The sequence below is a fragment of the Podarcis pityusensis genome, assembly GCF_964106645.2.
Source record: "Podarcis pityusensis genome assembly, chromosome: 1".
Classification (NCBI taxonomy): domain Eukaryota; kingdom Metazoa; phylum Chordata; class Lepidosauria; order Squamata; family Lacertidae; genus Podarcis; species Podarcis pityusensis.
In genome coordinates this window covers 138,273,724-138,296,977 of record NC_138028.1, presented here as the reverse complement: position 1 = coordinate 138,296,977, position 23,254 = coordinate 138,273,724, and the positions used below count along the sequence as shown (strand labels likewise).

Here is a 23,254-nt window from a genome sequence, read left to right as displayed (position 1 = left end):
TAGCCGTCTCAACGATTGTTTCATTGCCCTCAGATCCGTGGAAAACCACGGGGCTGTCCGGACTCCATGCAATCGGAGAGGGCACTTTGGAGCCAAACAGTCAATAGCCCTGGTTAACTCCACATTCCAGCGGGCCACCAGGGAATCAGCTGAAAGGCCATCAACATGGGATAAAACATCCCCTACCACTCTCTGGAAACCATTTGGATCCATTAAGTGGCGGGGGCGGACCATCTGAATCGGTCCCGCCTCCCTGCAGAGGGGAAGGGTCACGGAGAAGTCCAGTTGCACCAGGAAGTGATCTGACCATGGCACTTCTTTGGTTTCGCTTTTACTTAATGTCAGATCACCAACATCCATAGAGGTGAACACCAGGTCTAAGGCATGCCCGTGGCTATGAGTTGGGCCAGACTTATTCAGGGACAGCCCCATGGAGGCCATGCTTTCCACGAAGTCCCGAGCGGCCCCTTTTATAAAACCTGTTTGATTATTAGGTATCAAGTCTTGAATAATCTTTTGCAATTTTGCCGCCAATATTGCATTCAAAATCTTTGCATCAGCATTCATTAATGATATTGGTCTATAATTTGCACATTTAGTAGGGTCTTTGTTAGGTTTTGGTATAATTATTATTAAAGCTTCATTGAATGTTGTAGCAGATATACCTTTATGAGCTATTTCCTCATAGACTTCTAGAAGTCTGGGGACTAGTAGATTTTTGAATATTTTATACCATTCAATAGGAAGACTGTCTGGTCCAGGTGATTTCCCATTTCCCATTGTTTCTATTACATTCTCAATATCTGATATATTTAGGGGTGCTGATAGCATATCTTTTTGCTTTTCTTCAATAGTTGGTATTTTAATGACTGTAATGTGTTGTTTGAACCTTAGGCTTAATTTTCAGAGATGATAAATCTGTGTTTGGGCTGTAAGGCCTTAGGGTGCAGGTGAGATTCACATGGCTAAATGCCCCTCCATGTAAAATATTCCCTCCATGTAGGAAAACCAATATAGCAGGATAAAAGAACTATAGAATCGTATAATTGTACAGTTGGAAGGGACCTTGAGGGTTATCTAGTCCAACCTCCTGTAATGTAGGCTTCTCAACTAAAGCATCCATGACAGATGGCCATCCAACCTCTGCTTAAAAACCTCCCAGGAAGGAGAGTTCACCACCTTCCGAGGGAGTCCGTTCCACTGTTGAACAATTCTTACTGTCAGAAAGTTCTTCCTGATGAATCTCCTTCTTTGTAACTGGAAGTCATTGGTTCAAGTCCTCCCCTCCAGAGCAGGAGAAAACAAGTTTGCTCCATCTTTCATGTAACAGCCCTTTACATATTTGAAGATGGGTCTCATATCTCTTGTCAGTCTCCTCTTTTCCAGGTTAAACATCCCCAACTCCCTCAACCATTCCTCATAAGGCTTGGTTTCCAGACCCTTGATCATCTTGGTTCCCCTCCTCTGCACACATTCCAGCTTGTCAACATCCTTCTTAACTGTGGTGCCCAGAACTGGACAGTTGTCCAGGTGTGGTCTGACCAAGGCAGAACAGAGTGGCACTATGACTTCCCTTGATCCGGCACTATACTTACTTCTGTTGATGCAGCCTAGAATAGCACTAGCCTTTCTTATTTCTGCATCACACTGTTGACTCATGCTCGTGGTTTACAAATGTTTCCTTAATTTTTTTGTTTGTGGGTGAGAATCCTCCCAAGTCCTCACCTACAGTCTAAAGCTCTGCAACCTTTACTTAGGAATTGAGGAAGATGAGCAAACTAAGTCTTGTTTAAGTTTGGCAATATTAATTTGCTGAAGTCCAGTCATTTCTCAGAAATGAGGCATTGCTTATATTTCCACCTGCTTAGAGAAAACAAAAAGTATTATGGAGTAGAGGCTTATTACAAAAATGCCTTTTTATCATGAATATCACATCTCAGAATATAGGAAAGTCTCAGAGCCCTGTTTCAGAGAAGTGTGGCCTGTTTCTTTGGTTCTTTTATGCATGGCTTGAGCTTTTGAGCCAGTGTGGAATAAGCAGATGTATTGGGAATTTCATGGTATCCATGTTGTCAGTAAACCTGGATTTATTTATTTGTTATTTTGTTATTTTTGTGGCCAAAAAAAGAGGATAAAGAAGACAGCCTTCTCTAATGTATAAACTGTCTACAATGGAGAACGGAGCTGGGTTGTTATAAAAAAGCAGACATTTTCTAAATGTTATTAGTCTTATTCGCTCCCCACAGCAGCAATCAATATGCATTAATAGAAATATACCACACATAAAGCCTTGGCAACATTTTGTTTATTGTTAACGTTTGTATCTGATAAAGTGATTAATCTAATTTTAGTGGTTAAATGGGTCCTGTGAATCCAATAACTTGGTTTTGTTCAGGTTCCAATTAATCTCCCTAGGATACTATCCAAAGGTAGTGACAGAAGCTGCACATACTGAGAATAATAATAATAAATAATAATAATAACAATAATTTTATTTATACCCCGCCCTCCCTGGCCAAAACCGGGCTCAGAGTGGCTAACATCAAATGTATAACACATTAATATAAAATCAAGCAGAAGTAGGTGACAAGCAGCCCAATAGGTGTGTATGCCTTGGATGCAGCCTGGTTAATTAACAAAAACAGAATCCATGTTGTGCCCTGGTTTTCAGATCCCAGGCTAATAGAATGGAAAAGGATATGATGATTAGGAGCACTTTGCATTGAGCTGGCGGGACTTGCCCAAAGTCTCTTTAAAAGTGGGGTGAGCAGTGGGCTGGTGTGCCTCTTTCAGGCAAGGCAATGAGGAGCTGTTAACAGTGGCTGTGTTGCGTGAGGGTGAAGGCCCATCTAGCAGAGCGTGCGTCCTGGCTTCACCAGGAGGGCAGGCGCCTTCAGCTTTGTTTCCAGCATTAAGAGATGTCCAGGTCAAGCAGACTTGTATTGCCGCATGTTGTAATGCAACATCCTTGTCCCATTTCTGTTGATTGTCTGTTAAATGGAACAGCAGCTTCCTTGCCTCTTTCCGAAGAGAGACAACCTTTTTTTAAAAAAAATAAATCTGAAGAGACAACATAAACAGGACAATATCAACACGATCCAAAACAAACAAATGAACAAACCCGCAATTACATGTGGTGGCCTGCAAGTCAACAGGAAATCCATTGAAAGCAGCATTAATACTTTGCAGGTGATCAAACTAAATAGTATGTGAATGCACTGCTGCACTGCAGCCCATGGCACACGACTGAAGGAAGATTGCTTTCCTCCCTCTCCAAAGATGCCTTGCATGGATGTCCATGCCATCCAGATATTTTCAAAAAAATAATATTTTTTTACACAGGAGAGTTCTTAACTCCTTTATGACAGCTGCTTCATCCTCCAAACTGCTTTTTAATTGTTTTCATTTTATGTAATCTCCAGGCTTAATTCTTAAGATGCTCATTCGGCTCTTTTCCCGGCTATGAGCCCCACGGGATGTGGCAAACTGTAAACAAGCATAATGAACAGGGACTCATAACCGAGAGCAGAATTTTACTGACCATGTAAAAAAGAGCCTCCTGCAGGACATTGCTTCAGTGTGGTTGCTTTGGAATTTTATTTTTTTATCTTTTTGCTGGGGGGAATTCCCAATATTATAAATCTTATGAACTTGCAAGCTCTCTTCACCTTTATTCCCTTTACTTTGAAATGGTGTTAACAGAAATGGTGTTAACAAGAGACAAATCTTGCCAGGATTTTACTCTTTACAAAATTTAGGACCCTGGTGTCCAATCTGCAGCATAGCTCTTGAAATGGTGGCAGCAGCTATGGGCTCTCCTACATTGCTTTCAGGGCTGCCTCTCGCCATTGCTTACACACACCCCATCCACCCAAACTAGAGGCAAAATCAGAGCATAAACTGCTTTGCTTCCTACTGTGGATCCTATTGGAGGCCTCTAGGGAGGAGCAAGCCAGACAGAAGCAACTGTGGCATGATCACACACGTTAATGAAAAAGACTGAGGAGTGGTAGTGGTCAAGGCAGGCAGAAACCTGGTCCAGAGCACAACGTGTTAGCTCAGTGCCCTTGGCTAAAAACATTTGTAGGAAAAGTAACCAGAAACAAGAAAGTCATCCCATTGTCTGGGTTTCTGGGGTATATGCTAAGCTTTCTTAAGTTGTCCTTGTCCAATGCTCCTGCAGTACAGAAACACTTTAATATTGAACCTGGATAACTTATTATCACTTTTTAATATTAGACAAGGGCCAAGGCATATTAGCCAAAGTCTGGTACAGCAAAACAGAACCCTTTTGGGATCCCAGTGGGAGACTGACAAGGACTTCATTCCAGTGGTGGACAGGGCAGACTCCCATACCCCATTCTTGCGGAATTCCTGTGGGAAAGAGTTAAATATGTAATTACTGGTAACTCTTCATTTTCCCAGGGTAGGATTCACCCTGCAGCAGATGTCCACTCCTCCTCATATTCTGGGGCAGTTCTTACAACTTCCAACAAAGACTTGGGGCAGAGGAACTGCTCTTCAGTCTTTTGCGCTGTGTTCTGGACCATGTTGTTGTTGTTTAGTCATTTAGTCATGTCCGACTCTTTGTGACCCCCTGGACCAGAGCACGCCAGGCACTCCTGTCTTCCATTGCCTCCCGCAATTTGGTCAAACTCATGCTGGTAGCTTTGAGAACACTGTCCCACCATCTCGTCCTCTGTCATCCCCTTCTCCTTGTGCCCTCCATCTGTCCCAACATCAGGGTCTTTTCCAGGGAGTCTTCTCTTCTCATGAGGTGGCCAAAGTATTGGAGCCTCAGCTTCAGGATCTGTCCTTCCAGTGAGCACTCAGGGCTGATTTCCTTCAGAATGGATAGGTTTGATCTACTTGCAGTCCATGGTACTCTCAAGAGTCTCCTCCAGCACCAAAAGCATCAATTCTTCGGCGATCAGCCTTCTTTATGGTCCAGCTCTCACTTCCATACATCACTACTGGGAAAACCATAGCTTTAACTAGGGATTCATCCAGCCCAGCCTTTCGCATGATGAATTCTGCATATAAGTTAAATAAGCAGGAAGACAATATACAGCCTTGTCGTACTCCTATCCCAATTTTGAACCAATCAGTTGTTCCATATCCAGTTCTAACTGTAGCTTCTTGTCCCACATAGAGATTTCTCAGGAGACAGATGAGGTGATCAGGCACTCCCATTTCTTTAAGAACTTGCCATAGTTTGCTGTGGTCGACACAGTCAAAGGCTTTTGCATAGTCGATGAAGCAGAAGTAGACGTCTTTCTGGAACTTTCTAGCTTTCTCCATAATCCAGCGCATGTTTGCAATTTGGTCTCTGGTTCCTTTGCCCCTTCGAAATCCAGCTTGCACTTCTGGGAGTTCTTGGTCCACATACTGCTTGAGCCTACCTTGTAGAATTTTAAGTATAACCTTGCTAGCGTATGAAATGAGTGCAATTGTGTGGTAGTTGGAGCATTCTTTGGCACTGCCCATCTTTGGGATTGGGATGTAGACTGATCTTCTCCAATCCTCTGGCCACTGCTGAGTTTTCCAAACTTAGAATCATAGAATCATAGAGTTGGAAGAGACCACAAGGGCCATCGAGTCCAACCCCCTGCCTAGCAGGAAACACCATCAGAGCACTCCTGACATATGGTTGTCAAGCCTCTGCTTAAAGACCTCCAAAGAAGGAGACTCCACCACACTCCTTGGCAGCAAATTCCACTGTCAAACAGCTCTTACTGTCAGGAAGTTCTTCCTAATATTTAGGTGGAATCTTCTTTCTTGTAGTTTGGATCCATTGCTCCGTGTCCGCTTCTCTGGAGCAGCAGAAAACAACCTTTCTCCCTCCTCTATGTGACATCCTTTGCTGGCATATTGAGTGTAGCACCTTAACAGCATCATCTTTTAAAAATTTAAATAGTTCAGCTGGAACCTCATCACTTCCACTGGCCTTGTTATTAGCAGTGCTTTCTAAGCCCCATTTGACTTCACTCTCCAGGATGTCTGGCTCAAGGTCAGCAACCACACTACCTGGGGTGTACGAGACATCCATATCTTTATGGTATAATTCCTCTATATATTCTTGCCACCTCTTCTTGATGTCTTCTGCTTCTGTTAGGTCCTTACCACTTTTGTCTTTTATTATGATAATCTTTGTACGAAATGTTCCTTTCATATCTCCAATTTTCTTGAACAGATCTCTGGTTTTTCCCATAATATTGTTTTCCTCTTTTTGCATTGCTCGTTTAAGAAGGCCTTCTTGTCCCTCCTTGCTATTTTTTGGAAATCTGCATTCAATTTCCTGTATCTTTCACTATCTTCCTTGCATTTTGCTTGCCTTCTCTCCCCCGCTATTTGTAAGGCCTCTTTGTACAGCCACTTTGCTTTCTTGCATTTCCTTTTCATTGGGATGGTTTTCGTTGCTGCCTCCTGTATAATGTTGCGAGCCTCCATCCATAGTTCTTCAGCCAATCTGTCCACCAAATCTAAATCCTTAAACCAGTTCCTCACTTCCACTGTGTATTCATAAGGGATTTGATTTAGATTGTATCTTACCGGCCCAGTGGTTTTTCCTACTTTCTTCAGTTTAAGCTTGAATTTTGCTATAAGAAGCTGATGATCTGAGCCACAGTCAGCTCCAGGTCTTGTTTTTGCTGACTGTATAGAGCTTCTCCATCTTTGGCTGCAGAGAATATAATCAATCTGATTTTGATGCTGCCCATCTGGTGATGTCCATGTGTAGAGTCGTCTCTTGTGTTGTTGGAAAAACGTGTTTGTGATGACCAGCTTGTTCTCTTGGCAGAACTCTATTAGCCTTTGCTCTGCTTCGTTTTGATCTCCAAGGCCAAACTTGCCAGTTGTTCCTTTTATCTCTTGATTCCCTATTTTAGCATTACAATCCCCTATAATGAGAACATCCTTCTTTGGTGTCATTTCTATAAGGTATTGTAAGTCTTCATAGAATTGGTCCATTTCAGTTTCTTCAGCACCAGTAGTTGGTGCATAAACTTGGATTACTGTGATGCTAAAAGGTCTGTCTTGGATTCGTATCAAGATCATTCTATCATTTTTGAGATTGCATCCCAGTACAGCTTTCGCCACTCTTTTGTTGACTATGAGGGCCACTCCATTTCTTTTATGGGATTCTTGCCCACAATAGTAGATATGATGGTCATCTGAACTGAATTCGCCCATTCCCGTCCATTTTGATTCGCCCATTCCCGTCCATTCTGATGCCCAGGATGTCAATATTTATTCTTGCCATCTCATTTTTGACCACATCCAACTTACCCAGGTTCATGGTTCTTACATTCCAGGTTCCTATGCAATATTTTTCTTTACAGCATTGGACTTTCCTTTCGCTTCCAGGCATATCTGCAACTGAGCGACCTTTCAGCTTTGGCCCAGCCACTTCATCAGCTCTGAATCTACTTGTACTTGTCCTCCGCTCTTCCTCTGTAGCATGTTGGACGCTTTCCGACCTGAGGGGCTCATCTTCCAGCATCATAACTTTTATATGCCTGTTGTCTTTGTCCATGGAGTTTTCTTGGCAGGGATACTGGAGTGGCTTGCCGGTTCCTCCTCCAGGTGGATCATGTTTGGTCAAAACTCTCCACTCTGACCTGTCCATCTTGGGTGCCCTGCTCGGCATAGTTCATAGCTTCTCTGAATTATTCAAGCCCCTTTGCCACAGCAAGGCAGTGATCCTTCATGGATCACTGCCTTGCTCTGGATTATTTTATAATAATAATAAATTTCCCTCCACACTCAGTCCTGAGTGTGCAACAGCCTAAAGGGCCCAAAATAACCCAAGCAGAGAAATGCAAATAATGTCACTGATTGTACAGGTAACCTGCAAAACTTGCCCTACAAAGCCTCAAGTGCAACTGCATTCTGTACATTACATGCATGAAATTTGCAAACTGCATGGATGAATTTTTGCATATTTGCAATGCCCAATCTTCACACAGTTAGAGGTTTTCTTACATCCTACTGCAGATCTCCATGCAGACAAAGGAGCTGTGAGTACACATCTTCCAAAACAAATGGAAAAGTAGGGTTTCCCCTCCATTGCAATGGTAATAAAGGGTGAAAGGTCAAACCTCCACTGCTGGAGGCAGTATGAGGCTAAATGCCGGTTGCTAGGAATCCCAAGTTGTGCACAGGTCCCCGTTTTGGGGTTTCCCACGGGCATCTGGTTGCTCACTGAGAAAATAGGATGCTGGACTAGAAGGGCCACTGGCCTGTTCCAGAAGGCCCTTCTTATGTTCTTAAGGCATACAATCTTTCCCCTCCCCGCTGAGCTCCCCACCAGCTGCTAACCAAGAAACACTGAGCAGAAGAAAGTGCAGCTTTTCAGTCCCGAGACTTAATGATTCAGGACCGCAGTACCTCAAGGACCACCTCTTTCCATATGAACCTACCTGGACCCTGAGATCATCTTCTGAGGCCCTCCTTCATGTGCCTCCTCCTCGAGAGGTCCGGAGGGTGGCAACATAAGAACGGGACTTTTCTGCAGTGGCTCCCCTTCTACAGAATGCTCTCCCCAGGGAGGCTCGTCTAGCACCTTCATTATGCATTTTAGGCACCAGGTGAAAATATTCTTCTGCAACCTTGGCCTTGTACTAATTATCAGTCTATGTCCTTTTAAATTTGTCTGTGGGGAGGGGGCTATTATTTTGCTTTGTTCATGTTTTTATTATGTACTGTGTGGTTTTATTCTGTATTTTTATGCTGTGAGCAACCCTCAGATCTTTGGGTGGTGGTATACAAATTTTAACAACAGCTCCCAGCTATGCTGTGATAGACAGCTGGGAAGGGATCCAGAGAACTGAACTAATCCTGAGACAGCAAGATATGGCCCACTGTTCAAGAGGTTCCTCTCCCATCATCTGGTATTTCAATGAAGTCCCTGCTTTAAAAATACTACATTTATCTTAGAGCACACTGTCAGTTGCTGAAGTGATAAAATATAAAGATGTTTAATCTGTGCCATGATAATTTTTTTTTTGCAAACTTTGTTTAATTTTTGGTATGACTGGTGGTTGAGACTGACTTATTTTTTAATATCAAACAATATGAAAATTAATTCCCTACCTTAAAAGGCGATTATTTCTTTCAAGTTTCTGCACCGATCATTAGAGGAACTTTTTTTGGGGGGGATCTAGCATATGTTCCCTCTCTTTTTACATGACCATTTATATATAAGCATATACATATGAATTAAAGATTTGAAACTGAGATGTAGAACAGATAACTGCCTTGATATAACAAATCATTCTTATACTTAATGGCTGTTCCTACAGGCTATTCATGTTAAAAGAGAAATAATATTCCCTTTATACTCTTTCCTGCTTTATCTATAATAAAAGAATGCTGTTCTCTTTGATATTATGGAATCTGACAAATATATAACACTGTTGGTATTCCAAGACTTTTCTCATTCATCCTTGGCCTTCCCCATCCCTCGGCACTGTATCTTCATTAATTAACACACAAACAAGATTGAAGCTACACAGTCTCAGTACATGGGTTATGATGATGATCAACTGACCCATCCGATGAGACTCCTTTTTCCTACATATGTGTACCAGAATCTCTGCTTTTATCATTTCTGTTTTACTCCGGTATTGCTTCCTCCGGACACCAACCCGCTCAAACACATGTACATGCATCTTATAATTGATTCATAGTTAGTTAAAACCCAAGCAGAATATTGGTGGGGATATCTTTAAAAAGGAAAATGTTTAATGTGACTGTCTGAAGAGGAAATGGTTGTGTGGGACTGGCGTGAAAAAACACCCCACTTCTCTCCTTTCTTCTCCTAAATAGCTGAGCCAAAGGACACTTTACGCTGAATGTGTTTCTGCTTCAGGTGGTCTCTTTTATTCTGAAGGAAAGTGGCCATGCTGTTACCTTGAAGCTTATTTCAGCTCAACTCTGTGCATGCCCTGGAACTATGTGACTGCTTTGGCTGTGCTTGGTACGGTTCTCATGGTGCCCAGGTGCAAAATAGCAAAGGATGGAAACAGTGGCTTAAGCTGGCTCACCTCCCTAGGCATGGGCTGGAGCCAGGAGCATTGTAAAGAAATGCATGTGGTTTCCTAATGAGTCACTAGGAGCTTTGCCATATTGAGTACCAGGCGACACCTCCATCCTGGAGAATCTTCCCCTGGTGATTCGACTGAGCATCAGTTTGCAGTTTTAGGCAGCACTCCTACCTCTTCCCACAAGGAACACCTTCGGGACCAGGCTGTTGGCTCTGATTGGCCCAAGACTCCCTCGTGACAACCCTGAAACTTTGCAGGAAGAAACCTGTCTTTCTATGCCTGCTAACAATCAAGTATCCAAGGTGACCAATGCCCTTCATACCAGCTTTCTCCCTCCTCTAAAAAGGTAAAGGTAAAGGGTCCCCTGACAGTTAAGTCCAGTCGCAAACAACTCTGGGGTTGCGGCGCTTATCTCGCTTTATTGGCCAAGGGAGCCGGTGCACAGCTTCTGGATCATGTGGCCAGCATGACTAAGCTGCTTCTGGCGCAACCAGAGCAGCGCACGGAAATGCTGTTTACCTTCCAGCTGGAGTGGTACCTATTTATCTACTTGCACTTTGACGTGCTTTCGAATTGCTAGGTTGGCAGGAGCAGGGACCGAGCAACGGGAGCTCAGCCCGTCGTGGGGATTCAAACAACCGACCTTCCGATCAGCAAGCCCTAGGCTCAGTGGTTTAGACCACAGCGCCACCCGCATCCCTCTCCCTCCTCTAGCTACCTTTTAATTGTAGCCCACCAGGTCCCTTTCCTCTATGGACATCCAGTTCTGTTGTTCAGCCTTTTTGTTTCCCCCAGGAAGTTGCTCTTCATTTGACCTCATGGATATCCCTGGGAGAAGACAGATTTAGCTTAGCAAGCCCCCTTCTCCCTGCCCTCTTCCCTCATCTGCTTCTCTCCACGTTTGTCATTTCTCTTGGCAATGTTTCATAGATGTTTGTTAAACAAAATGTACCTTCATACCAGCAACCACAAGTAACTCACAACTGGGGGTGGGGGGAGTGGTGGAGGGATAAAAAGACCAAGTTAGAGTCAAAACTTCTGAAAAGTTTTAATTAATATGGAAGAAAAAGAGAATGGTTAGTTCTCTAAAGGTCTCCAAGTCCCCTCTCCAGAGAAGGAAAAACCCTAGCAGATAAGAAATGCTGATTATTAAATATATTTTTCATAGTTGCTAGCAAATTTGAATGCCATGAATTACTTATAGCACAACACAAATTCCCTTGTTTTGATTTCCTCAAAGGCCTTCAGACTAGTGTACGGAATGGAATTCTAGTTAATTCCACATACAATATGCAAATTAAGTTGCTTCCTCCTTTAAAAGCAATTATATTTCTGATTCTTCAACTTCTAAAAAGTGTGTGTGCTTTTAAAAAAAATCGGTTCGAATCCACGGAATTTTTTCTCAACCTCTGCCTCTCAAATGTAGCCTCTTGCTACCCTGAAAATCCACTCCGGGTGAGCAGGGGGCTTCAGAGTGGCTTAGGATGCTGTGGGTGGGAAGTGCATTGTGCTTACGCAGAGGGTAGTCTGGACCCTGCACAAAATAATATTTTCTCAACCAAACTCACATTTACTTGAATTTGGCAGCATTTGTAAAGATTCTATTGTGCTTGTATACATTTTAAAATAAATATCCAGTTCTTTATGCTGTTGGATAGGAGTTCAGAGCTGGCCCTACCATTGGGCAGAGTGAGGTAGCTGCCTCAAGCAGTGGATACTGTGGGGTGCAGAATGAGGGTGAGGTGCTGGAGGACAGGTCTGTGTGCACCACACAATGTGTCCTGCACCTCTTGGCTAACCTGCTGTCTTCAGGTGCAATGGAGTAGGAATCACCAAGGCAGTACCTAGAGATGACTTGAGTTTTCTCTGTCCAAAAGGGGCCCTAACTGGTGAACCATGTAATAAAGCCCCTTGTTCATGAAGATGTGGGAGAGTGATGTGGACGCATGGGTGGGGTGGTAGAAAACTTTGACTTTGACATGGCTGCAATGTTGCCTGGAGTGCCAAGATGAGAGTGACCCAGGTGCCTTTTGAAAAGTTGCCAAGCATAAGGTTTTAACATTACAGCCAAGACACATAAGCATATCCTCCAGGAGTTGTGTGTGTAGTAGACAGACAAGGAATTACATCAAATATTTGTTTTTTCCTCTCCTATAGATGTCTCTTTTTTGGCAATTTGCTGAAAGCAAATTGAAAAATGTAACATTTCAGACCTTTTAAATATACACAATCTCTGACAAGTCATTATCTGGAGAAAAAAAATCTTTGGGCTTTTCAGCAAATATACATTGTAGTTACAGCAGAATCTCCATGTGTAAACCTGGGGAGGATATTGGGGAGAAAATTGATTCATTCCGTGTAAGCCAATTAATTCAACAAACAAATGCTAGCTGCTGAGGAAGAATGACGTGTGATAGGATGAGCAAGAAGCACTTCTTAGCATTTGGTCAATGCATCAGGATGAAAAAAGGAGGAAATTTTTTACTCTTACAATTACACTTTCTGACAAAATATTTGTTTATTGCAGTATTTTTGTACACAGGAATTGTTGGAATGATGCTGATCTCCCACTGATGAAGAAAGATATGTTAGAACGTTGCCATAATGTCTATCATTCTCTTAGGCTTTTTATATCTTATTCTGGTTGTCTCTTATTTTATTTTTGTACACTGTCAGAATGACTACTGATTTCACTGAAAATGGTTTAAAATGTGGGTAACCTTGGAGCAAAATTTCATTTGCACATTTTTTGAGGAAAATCTGATGATGCGAAATAGAGTTACTGTCAGTCAGTGAGTAAGATGGACTGAGAGTTTGATTCGGTGCAAGGAAACTTTATGTTGATATCCTGGAGTGGGGTATTTCTCAGCCTCTTTCTTTTCAACAATGGAAGTTTAAATATCTTTAAGTCATCTTTCCAACTCCCAAAGTCTGTAACATGTATGCTGACGTGAATTAGCTCAAGATGTAAAGAGGTGAGTGAATTTTGCCCTCCTGAAGGATCAGTTCTAGGGTGGTTGACTAATCACTTGGCCTTCCCTCCACTTCTCCATGGCAAGTATCATACAGGGCAAATCAGTATTTACTTAAAATATAAAAGGTAAAAGGTAAAGGTTTACTGTACTTAATTATAATGCAGGCAAATTAATACAGCTTTTTTAAAAGGCTTTTTCGGGATGCAGGTGGCGCTGTGGTCTAAACCACTGGACCTCTTGGGATTGCCGATCGGAAGGTCGGTGGTTCAAATCCCTGCAACTGGATGAGCTCCTGTTGCTCGGTCCCTGCTCCAGCCAACCTAGCAGTTTGAAAGCACGTCAGAGTGCAAGTAGATAAATAGGTACCGCTCCAGCTGGAAGGTAAACAGCATTTCCGTGCGCTGCTCTAGTTTCACCAGAAGCGGTTTAGTCATGCTGGCCACATGACCCGGAAAAACTGCAGACAAATGCCGGCTCCCTCAGCCAGTAAAGTGAGGTGAGCGCCGCAACCCCAGAGTCATTTGCCACTGGACTTAACTGTCAGGGGTCCTTTACCTTTACCTTTTAAAAGGCTTTTACTACACCAAGCTTTGTTAATTTTCAATACTGAAACCTTGAGATTGGGAACTCTGTGAATGCAGAGGGTTCCTGATCACATGGCAGCTTCTAAACACATCCAACTGAATGTGGACTTGCCTTTGGTCTGTAAGGCGAACAGTACTTGCAAGGTGAACAGTACTTGCAGACAGACCCACACGAGAAAGGTTTGGCTATGCCTATAGAATAGATAGGAATAGATATGATAGGATAGGAATAGGAAAAGGAAAAGGTTTGGCCATGCCTATAGAATGGATAGGAATAGATATAGGAATAGATGGGAGGTCGGGTCTATAGTCCAAAAACCATTTTTTCCTTTATAATCTTGTAATTAATATTGGGTTTATCTCTATTTTCATTTGTATTTTTGTTTTTTGTCTTTTGGTGTATCAATAAAAAAGAAAAGAAAAAGAAAAAAAGAACATGTGTCTTGAAAGCTCTGTAGAAAGGGCTAAGCCCAGTGAGAACTACAAGTTAATGGCCATTGTGCTAATGAGAGCGAGCAGGAGAGCGAGAGAGCTCTTAGTAAGAGAATTAATCCCAACATCTGTCAATCTTTCTTCATGTTTTTAATGTCTTTGCTGTGGAAGAAGCTGCCCTTAGCATTACTCTCCCTAAACTTTAAAAAAAAGAAGGAAAAAAGAAGAAGCAGTGATGAAACCTGACATGCTGTATTAAAGAGCCGTTGGGGTAACTATATATTTAGCCACTTTTAAAAACATGTCATACTGTGTAGAATTCAGAGTCATGATATCTATCACATCTGGTTAATCCATAAATTAAAGTTAATAAAAAGCCAGATACATACAATGTGAGCTGGGCATTAAAAACAATCTAGAAAAAAATCACCAACATACTCATTTTGAGTTTCTGCCGTGCATAAAGGTGACCTGGAATGGAATAACAGGCAAGTGTAATGAAAATCTGCCAACTTCCACTGACATAAACGGCCATCACTTCAAACGCTTGGAGAATATAGCAAAAGAGAGTGGACTATCCTTTGCTCTATAAAGCAAAAGGAAGCCTCAAAAAAAGAATCCCTTTATAATCTGTCATTTTCTATTTATATTGGTAAACACAGTCTGAATTAGAGATGGGCAAAACAGGGTCTTTCCAGTCATGCTACTTTTTAATGTTTTACCAATAAATCCATTCTGTTCGGTCTCTGGATTAATCTGTGCATTCATTAAAAAAAAAAACCTGCATGAAAACTAGCATATGCATGTATTTCTGAACACACCTCACCAACATTTCTAGACATGTTTTCTCTCAAATAATGCATTTCCAAATGTATCTCAGAAGACACACTTCGAAACATATTTCAATATGTTTTTTTCAACTGAGAACCCCATTGGAACATTTAAGAAGTGTGAGGCCCGTGGTCCCGGAAGGGAGAATCAGGTCTGTTTGTATCATAATTCACAAAGTGCTAATCCCTCAAGCATCCTTAATCTGAAACTAGTTTCATTCTTTCTGAATTAAGTTAACAGGCAAAATGGCTTACCTCTGTAATATGTTTTTAAAAACATGGTTGTTGTTTTTTAATTTATTGTTTGTAAAGAGCGCACATGACTATCATTTTTAAAGTTATTAACTTTTGCCCTAAGATTTTCTCAAACCAGAATTTTAGACCTATATTGGATTTTTATTTATTTAATGTAATTTGTATTCTGCTTTATTGTAAACAGTTTACATAAAATGAAATATACACTCAACTTATCAATGAGTCAGAGTTAAAAACAAGTTTCTGTAATACATGATCAGAGCCATCCCTTAACAACTGATAAGATTATTGTATCAACTATAGCATTATTAATATTTCAATTGCAATATAACATTGCAAGGCAGTATCTAAATGGATTTTTTGGGGGGTGTTAGAAAATGGCAACACTGAACCTGTCTAATTGATTTCTCAGGGTGTTCGGAGAATTTGCAGGGTGGTAATTCCCTGCTTTCTATGTGAACTGTGCAAGAACTTGCAGCACCTCACAATGGCCCTTTTGCATCACTGCCCTTCTGTTGCCACATTACAGGTGCCTTTGGCAATATTGGCACAATATGACAACTCAGGATGTTTCCAAGGTGCAGAGACACTTATACACAATCCTTTCCTGTTCATCCAGATACTCACTTTTAACGATGGGATAATGGATTTCACACTTAAAAATTGAATCCATTATAGAGTATCAGTTGGATATATTATTTAGGAAAAACTGGCTTCATGGCCATGATAGTAGGGAGGAAGTGAAAAAGAGAAGTGTATCTCTCCCCTCAATCTCATTGCTTCTTCACTGCCTTCACCCTTGAGGACTGAAGCTGCTGTCAGTATGCATTTAAACACTGATTCTGGCACTAACACATCTCCATTAAGCTTTCATGTTTTATTAAAAAATCAAACAATGCTAATTATCTTCTAGTTTTGATGTCTGAAATAAAAACAAAAAACCCGAAGCCCAAGCAGCTCAGATTCTTCATCATTGTAGTAGCACATCTCCTGTAATTGAAAGCCTTGTCAGCAAGCTGCCTAGTGAGACTTATGTACAAAAGATTTATCCTCAGTACCAGGCTTATTCAAAACTCACCTTTAACCTATTATCTAGTGAGCATCCTTAGAGGCCAGGGGTGAAGATAATAATAAAATGCATTTTCCTTTTAGCACAATAACATGTGAACAGAACACATTTCAGCAGCCTGCCTTAAGAAAACAGCAAGGTTGTGAACCATTGCAGGTGAAGCCTGGAGTCTTGAAAAGCATCCATCCACAATACCCAGAAACATGAAGGGGGCGTGTACTGAGAATACCATGGAAGAAACCCTGCCCCTGTAGGATTCAAAACGACCCGGTTGTGCGCAGCAGTTAAATCTGATTTCGTTATCACAGGAAAATCCAACAGGCATCCCAGGGGGACAAGCTTTGAAGGTGGCTATCTTTGAAGATAGTGCTGACATTCCAAATAACTACTTCTGCCTTTCAGAACTTTAATCATTGATATTGCAGACCTCACCCAAGGCAGAATCCTTCATATTCCTTTGATGCTGGGAAGGCGATCATGCGATAGCCATTCCCACAAGTGGTAAGGAAGGGGGGGGGACCTAGTGCAAATGAGAACTGGAAACTAAAAGAGCAATTACAGCATGAGAACAAAACAGCAGCAAAATTGTCCACGACAGAAGTTTGTCATTACTGGGGGGGGGGGGGGAGGTAAATGCAAACACAAAAATCAATTATCACTGGCAGTGTGCGCTGTGATGTTTTCAGTTGTTGGTTCTTAAACCAGTTCTTCTCTGAAAACTATACAGCATGGCAGTCTGGAACAGGCAGTTGTGCTCATGCTGAGAGGGCAGAGATGTAAAACAAAGCTTCCTTTTCCTCTCCGGCCAAGGAGAATTTATGGGACAGGTGCTTTCTTAGCCTGGTACTTCCTTTTCCTGTAAGACTAATATTAGTATTTTAATACTATTAGCTTTAAGGAGAATAAAACAAACAAGAACAATGAGAATGTTCCAAAAAGTATAATCAAATTGCTTCTCTGTGAATATTCTCTAGCTATTCTCTGCTCAAATATTTGCTCAATATTCACTGAACATTTTATATGCTTCAGTATTTCACTTCAATATTTTTAATTTTTACAGTATTCTTAATTGACAGTGGAATTTTTTATTTGACAGTACCTGACAGCTGGCATGCAATGTTATCAGGTACTTGACAGCATTTGATAGGAGGGAAACACCTATCAAAAAAATATTGATTATCAGTAAACAGTGGGCAATAATTTGGAAGCAGATGAGATTTTACATTTAACGGTTGCAAAAGCAAGAGAAGCCTACAGAACTCAGCAATATCTAATTTTGTGGTGAAATTTCATACTGAAAATTTTACACTCACAATTTGAGTTGTAAAACTGGAAATTCCAAATTTGATGTTAACAGACGTATCAATAACGCTTCAAGGACTTAACACTGTGCTTACAGCTTAATAGTTAAATATGAAAATCAGCTACTCAGTTTTATTTACTTTTCCACTAAAATCTACAGTTTACTTACCACATTGTCACCAGCTTGCTGCTCCCAATGTTTGCCAGTTAGGCGTTGCTTTAATTATTTCCTACAAGCACTCATAAAAAAATGAGCAAGTTCTATAGCAAAGGATTATAAACGTAATCCTAGATAAACACCCAACTCTGTGCAGGGAAGAGCTAGACAGTCAGCTGTGTGTTTGCTGGTCACAAGCCTACGCTGACCAACCCACAACCCCTGAATTAGTCATGGGTGCAGGACTGTTGAGAAGGATGAAAAAGGGCACATTCAATGGGTGAGTTCCTTGGATGAGATGAAGCGATTCCTTATTTCCCAGTGAACTGAGACACTCTGAGGCAATCAGGTTTGGCAGAGAAGTAGCCTCCAGTCTTTTCAGGCTGAAGCTAATTTGGAGCATTTCTCCAGCATCCCTATTTCCAGGGAATTATCGTTCTGCATTTGTGTAAGTTGATCTCTCCTTGGCAGCAGCCCTAGCGCCCAGACTAAGTTCAAGCTCCAAGGATATAGGTGTGTGGGGTGGTCATGTGGGAGGCAACACCTCAACTGGTATAGAATAGTTGTTGTTAAAGTTTATTTCTGCATCCCCTTTCAGCTGCAAAAGGTCCCATGGTGTCTCACGAGGGTTGATGCACAGACAAAATTTGAGTAAAAAGATGCAACTTGCAAAAATGTAAGGCTACAAAATCTCAGCATTTTAAAAAAGGCTGAAACCCAAATACATCCAAGGTAGGCACAGCAAGTGAAAAATCTTGCCCTTTGATGGCCCAGCACATCCCTCCCCACCCCATGCTTGGGAGTGTCCATTTTTGGGACAGGCATCCCCTCACTTTCTACCTTTCTCTCACCACCCTCACAAAGCAAAGGTTTGGGGCTGCTGGTGTGGAGCACGAAGATCACCTAGGCTTATCCATAATGATGGCTGATATCCGATAAGAAAGAGCCAAGAGCGGCAATGTTCTAGTCAGACAAGGCAACGGGGCCAGGATTCTTACCACAATGATGACATCAATCCTTAGTGTCTCTCCAGGCTACCAATTCCCTCGTAGATTTCTTCCTCCACAGAAGAATACCCGTGGGGAAGATTCTCTGTCAGAATGCAAAATAGATTTTCCCCCAAGAAAAGGCTTCATTGATCCCTTTTCTTGCATATAGATCTTTCCAGCAAAACCCACACAGATTTTGTATTCTGATACGATGCTTTGGTATATCTCTTTTTATATTCCTGTCAGAAACACACAAAAAAGTTACATGAGAATTGATCTTGAGTAATTTGTGGTTGGATTACACAAGAACCTTATGACAACTACCTAGCTAAAAATCTTAGAGCATAAACTTGCCTTTTAACCTTCATGGTTGCTATTGAGACTCTTTATGAAATATTTCACTCTTCATTAAGATGCACTAAATAGGCTTTTTCAGCTTTCATAATGAAAAAATCCCATTTTGTAAGTACTCACAAAATCAAATTAATATTAATTGTATTCAGCTGTGTGCCAGTAAGGGGAATTTCAATTGCTTCAACCAGAAAGTTAATTTCTTTTTTCTTTCTTTTTTCTGGAAGCAGAACATTGAACAAAATGGGAGGTGTGGGTCATCCTTTATTCAGCTGGATTTGTTCAGCCACATAAGTGTCTTGCTTTCCTTTGCAGAGAATGCTATTCCGAAGACCCAAGCCACCTCCAAAACCTGGCATGTATAATTCCTATTTTGATAACTTCCCTGGGTTGGAATAGCTGCAAGTGGGTGGTCTGTGAGTGTGGGGCATTAAGGTGGCTGGGAGGGGGTCAGTTTCCTCTGTTTTCCTCCAAATTTTATTGTTATGCTTTGAGAGGATCTATATTTCTAAACAGGTCTGGCATTCTGAGGATGGAGAGTGACAGAAATGTAGTATACAGTGGGCCAGCAACTTACATGGGGGTTACATTAGGGGGGTTTGCACGCAAAGGCAAAATCATGCAGAGTGAGGAAGACCCTCCCCAGTGATTATCCCTACCTTTCTGGGCTCTGGGAAGGTCACTCAAGGCCTCTGGAAAGCTGTGGGTGGCTCCTGCCAGATCTTGTGGGAGCCTCACAGAGCCTTCCAGAGTTTGGTGAGCAAGGTGGAGGGCTTTTCAAAAAAACCTCTGCAGGAGGAACACTTGGTGCAGAAAGAGCTTTTTACAGGAAGCCCTCTGGGAAGGTTGCCCAAGATCTCATGGGTCCTTCACAAGATCTCGGATGGCCTCTTCTAGCTACCCACACCCCAAATTCTCCGTGTACTTATTTCTTTTCATGCCACCCATGGGAACTTGCAACTGTTTAAGTAAATCACACATAAGTTGTGGGTCTGCTGCACTTAAATTTAAATAGAGTCAAAGTAAGGCCTAGTTCTTATTGAGGTGGTAAACCTATGTCTGGGCTGCACCATTTAAGACTGCAGAAGAGTTCTCACCCAGCCTTAACCCTGACATGCTAACTTTCTCTGTGAATAAGCCTTCAAAGCTATGAGCTCCTACAGCTCCTACAGCCCAGACACAGATTTCCCATCTCAGTGAGACGTAGGTCTAAATTTCACCTCATTCTTGCAGAACTGATATTGGTCTCAGAAGAAAGGCTGACTCTTCCTATAGTTCTCATGGCAATTGACTTATCATGTCACAGGGCAGGAGAGCAGGAGACCCCTCTTGTTTTGTACAGGTCCTCCATAAATAGTTGGCTTTGTCAATACTGCAGCCTAACCTGCGGCTTCAGGGCAGCTTCCCAGTCACCCTTCTCCAGGTGCCTTGTTTCCCCAATCTCCATGCCACTTTGTGACACAACAGTAGGTTAATCACCCTGTTCAGCCTGAATGCAATCCATGTCTTCTGAATCTTCATGAGACACTGAAACTCAAATGCTCCCTGGCACTATTTCACCTTGACCCACATTGAGGCTAGTTCTTTGTCCTTGCTGAACCTTGCCCTTCCTTTCACTGAAGTCTCAAATGGTGTCTTTGTGTGGGAATAAGGAAAGGATCTATTCTGACACTGAACTCCCCATAGATTAAAAATTTGAGAAGCCTTCTTTGAGGCTGGTTCTTGCATTGACTCAGACAGTGCATTCTCATGGCAGAAGTAATTTAATTAGCTCTAAATCATCCCTGCTAGGCAATGTCAAGTCTGATTCCGAATATATTCAGAGTTGGCAAATTATCTTCAGTGATTTCATGTTGCCTCTTTGCTGCTTGTTCCAACATTTAATTGCTCTTTTTGCCAGGGACTTTATTGAAAGCGTTTTTATATTCCTACATTGTATCTCTGGAATGAGTGGCTGGAGGCTCTTCCCGACTCAGGTTGCCCTGCTCAGGACATGGAGCCTCCACCTGCTGCTAAAGCAGTTCAAGAGCTAGGCCTGATTATATGCTGAAGCCAGACCCACATGCTGGCTTGTTCCGGTCCAGGTGTGCCACACATTCCCACACAGTCTGGGCCAAGTGTGGCACGCAGCACAAGAGAGGACAAGGTTAAATGAAGCAGACAGGTAATGGTGCTCTTTCCTTTTCTTACTTTTCATCCAGTCCTCCACTACCGGAGAAACCAGCCCTTGCCAGACGAGTAAGTAAGAACAAAATCAAATGCCACTGTTTCCTTTGAGACGGAAATAATAACTGACGGTGCATGTGCACAGCTGTGCAAAACACAAACTTAGATTCATAAGAGTTGGAAGGGATCCTGAGGATCATCTGGTCCACCCCCTGCAATGCTTTCCCATATGGGGATCAAACCTGCCACACTGGTGTTATCAGCACCACGCTCTGACCAACTGAGCTTCCAGGCTGACAAAGTTTATGCTCTTGGGACAGTTGCAATAGTATAACCCTCGAAGTGTCCTGATTTCCCAGGGACAGTCCCGGAATTACAAAAGCCATCCCAGCTTCTGATTTGATCCCGGAATGTCCCTATTTACCCAGCCAGTGCTGCCACCACTGAGCTCAGGGTGGAGGGTGAGCCAGCACTTGTCCTGAGTGGCAGCAGAGAGGGAGCATCCCATGGCCTCCCCAGGGCCACTGCTGCTGCCGGCCTCCTTCCTTGGGCAGCTTGTAGCAGCTGCTGGAGAGCAGGTGAAGAAGAAAGGCTGATGCCACTTAAAATGAAATCAGGATTGAGGACGGTGGAGGGTGTGTTTGCTGTGTCCTATTAATAATAATAATAATAATAATAATAATAATAATAATAATAATAATTTATTATTTATACCCCGCCCATCTGGCTGGGCTTCCTCAGCCACTCTGGGCGGCTTCCAAAAAAAAAAAAAATTTAAATACTGTAATACATCAAACATTAAAAGCTTCCCTAAACAGGGCTGCCTTCAGATGTTTTCTAAAAGTCTGGTAGTTGTTGTTTTCTTTGACATCTGGTGGGAGGGCATTCCACAGGGAGGGCGCCACTGCCTGGTTCCCTGTAAGTTGGCTTCTCGCTGTGAGGGAACCGCCAGAAGGCCCTCGGAGCTGGACCTCAGTGTCCGGTAGAACGATGGGGATGGAGACGCTGCTTCAGATATATTGAACTGAGGCCATTTAGGGCATTATTGATGAAGTGGTGGCGGCACTCACCCTTCTTCTGATAGGAAATGTTCTGCAGGGTGGGGGGGGGAGGGGTTGAGGAGAGTCAATTGAGGGGAGTGAGAAACCTCCATATTTTCATCTGAGGAAGGTTGGAGGGTATACCTTCTGGGGGTACATACAGGAACTTTTCAATGAACCAACTTCGCTGTGCATATAACATGTCTCAGTTATCTTGAGGGAGGAAGAACCCCCTTGAAGTTATGGCAAGGATAGCAGAAGAGATGGCAGTCCTGCCACAACGGCCAAGGCTGGGTGTGTGTTGCAGCAGGGTCAGCAGGTGCCCAAGGTCCAGGCAACCAGGCAGGCAAAGCAGCGTCCAAAGGCAGTCCAAGATCAGGGCAAGCAGAGAGCAGTCTGATGGTGCCCCTGGAGCTGAGTTTTAAACTTGCTCCTATAACAACCTGTCTTTTAGTTACTTGTTTTAATTATCCATATCAGGTTAGCTCCCAGAACAAGCTCTATCTTTAATAGGCAACATACTTTTTGAGGAAATGGGATTTCCCACTGGGTTTAAAGTACTAAAACAGCAGTATGAAGAAACTGGTGCATGCTGCTTTCAGTGTAAGCAGTTTGCTGACTCCCTCTCCTCCTCCACTCCCACTCCCCATGGAAAGATGAGCAGCAAGGAAAACCCTTCTATTTGTTAACTCTACAAGCATAGGCTGAACTTTTCTGCTGCATTTTGTACTCTCTGCTCGCTGGTCTGTGCTGCCGTTTTAAACTGGAAGAAGAAGAGCTTTGCTGAATTGTTGACTTATACTAGCTGCTAATGTGAGGCAGCAGAATGTGTTGACTTATCCTGGCGACTAACATGATCTCGCTAATGGGTTCAGCTGAAGAAAAGGGCTGCTCTTGTGTGCCAATCCTCCACTGGTGCAATTTGCTCTCTAGGCTTTGCTGGGATTTAAATTGCATTTCCTTCAGTGTTTGCTCTTTCAGAATTGGCAGAGAGGATAGGGAGGGGAAGTCAGAGATTACTTACCATCCTGAGGGCGAAACGGGCAGTGAGAAACTGG

At 42.5% G+C, this 23,254-nt stretch overlaps 1 long non-coding RNA gene across 5 annotated transcripts in view; it reads left to right on the top strand.

The window, feature by feature from the left end:
• The window catches only part of LOC308484731, a 160,440-nt gene that overhangs the window by 84,352 nt on the left and 52,834 nt on the right, over window positions 1-23,254 (top strand). The window contains exons 6-7 of one of the 5 annotated variants that reach the window (XR_013990098.1): window positions 19,306-19,345; window positions 21,192-21,228. The exons of 3 other annotated variants lie outside the window; for them this stretch is intronic. This is a non-coding gene — a long non-coding RNA (uncharacterized lncRNA). The remainder of the gene's footprint in view (window positions 1-19,305; window positions 19,346-21,191; window positions 21,229-23,254) is intronic. One more of the 5 variants, XR_013990097.1, reaches the window with a different exon arrangement.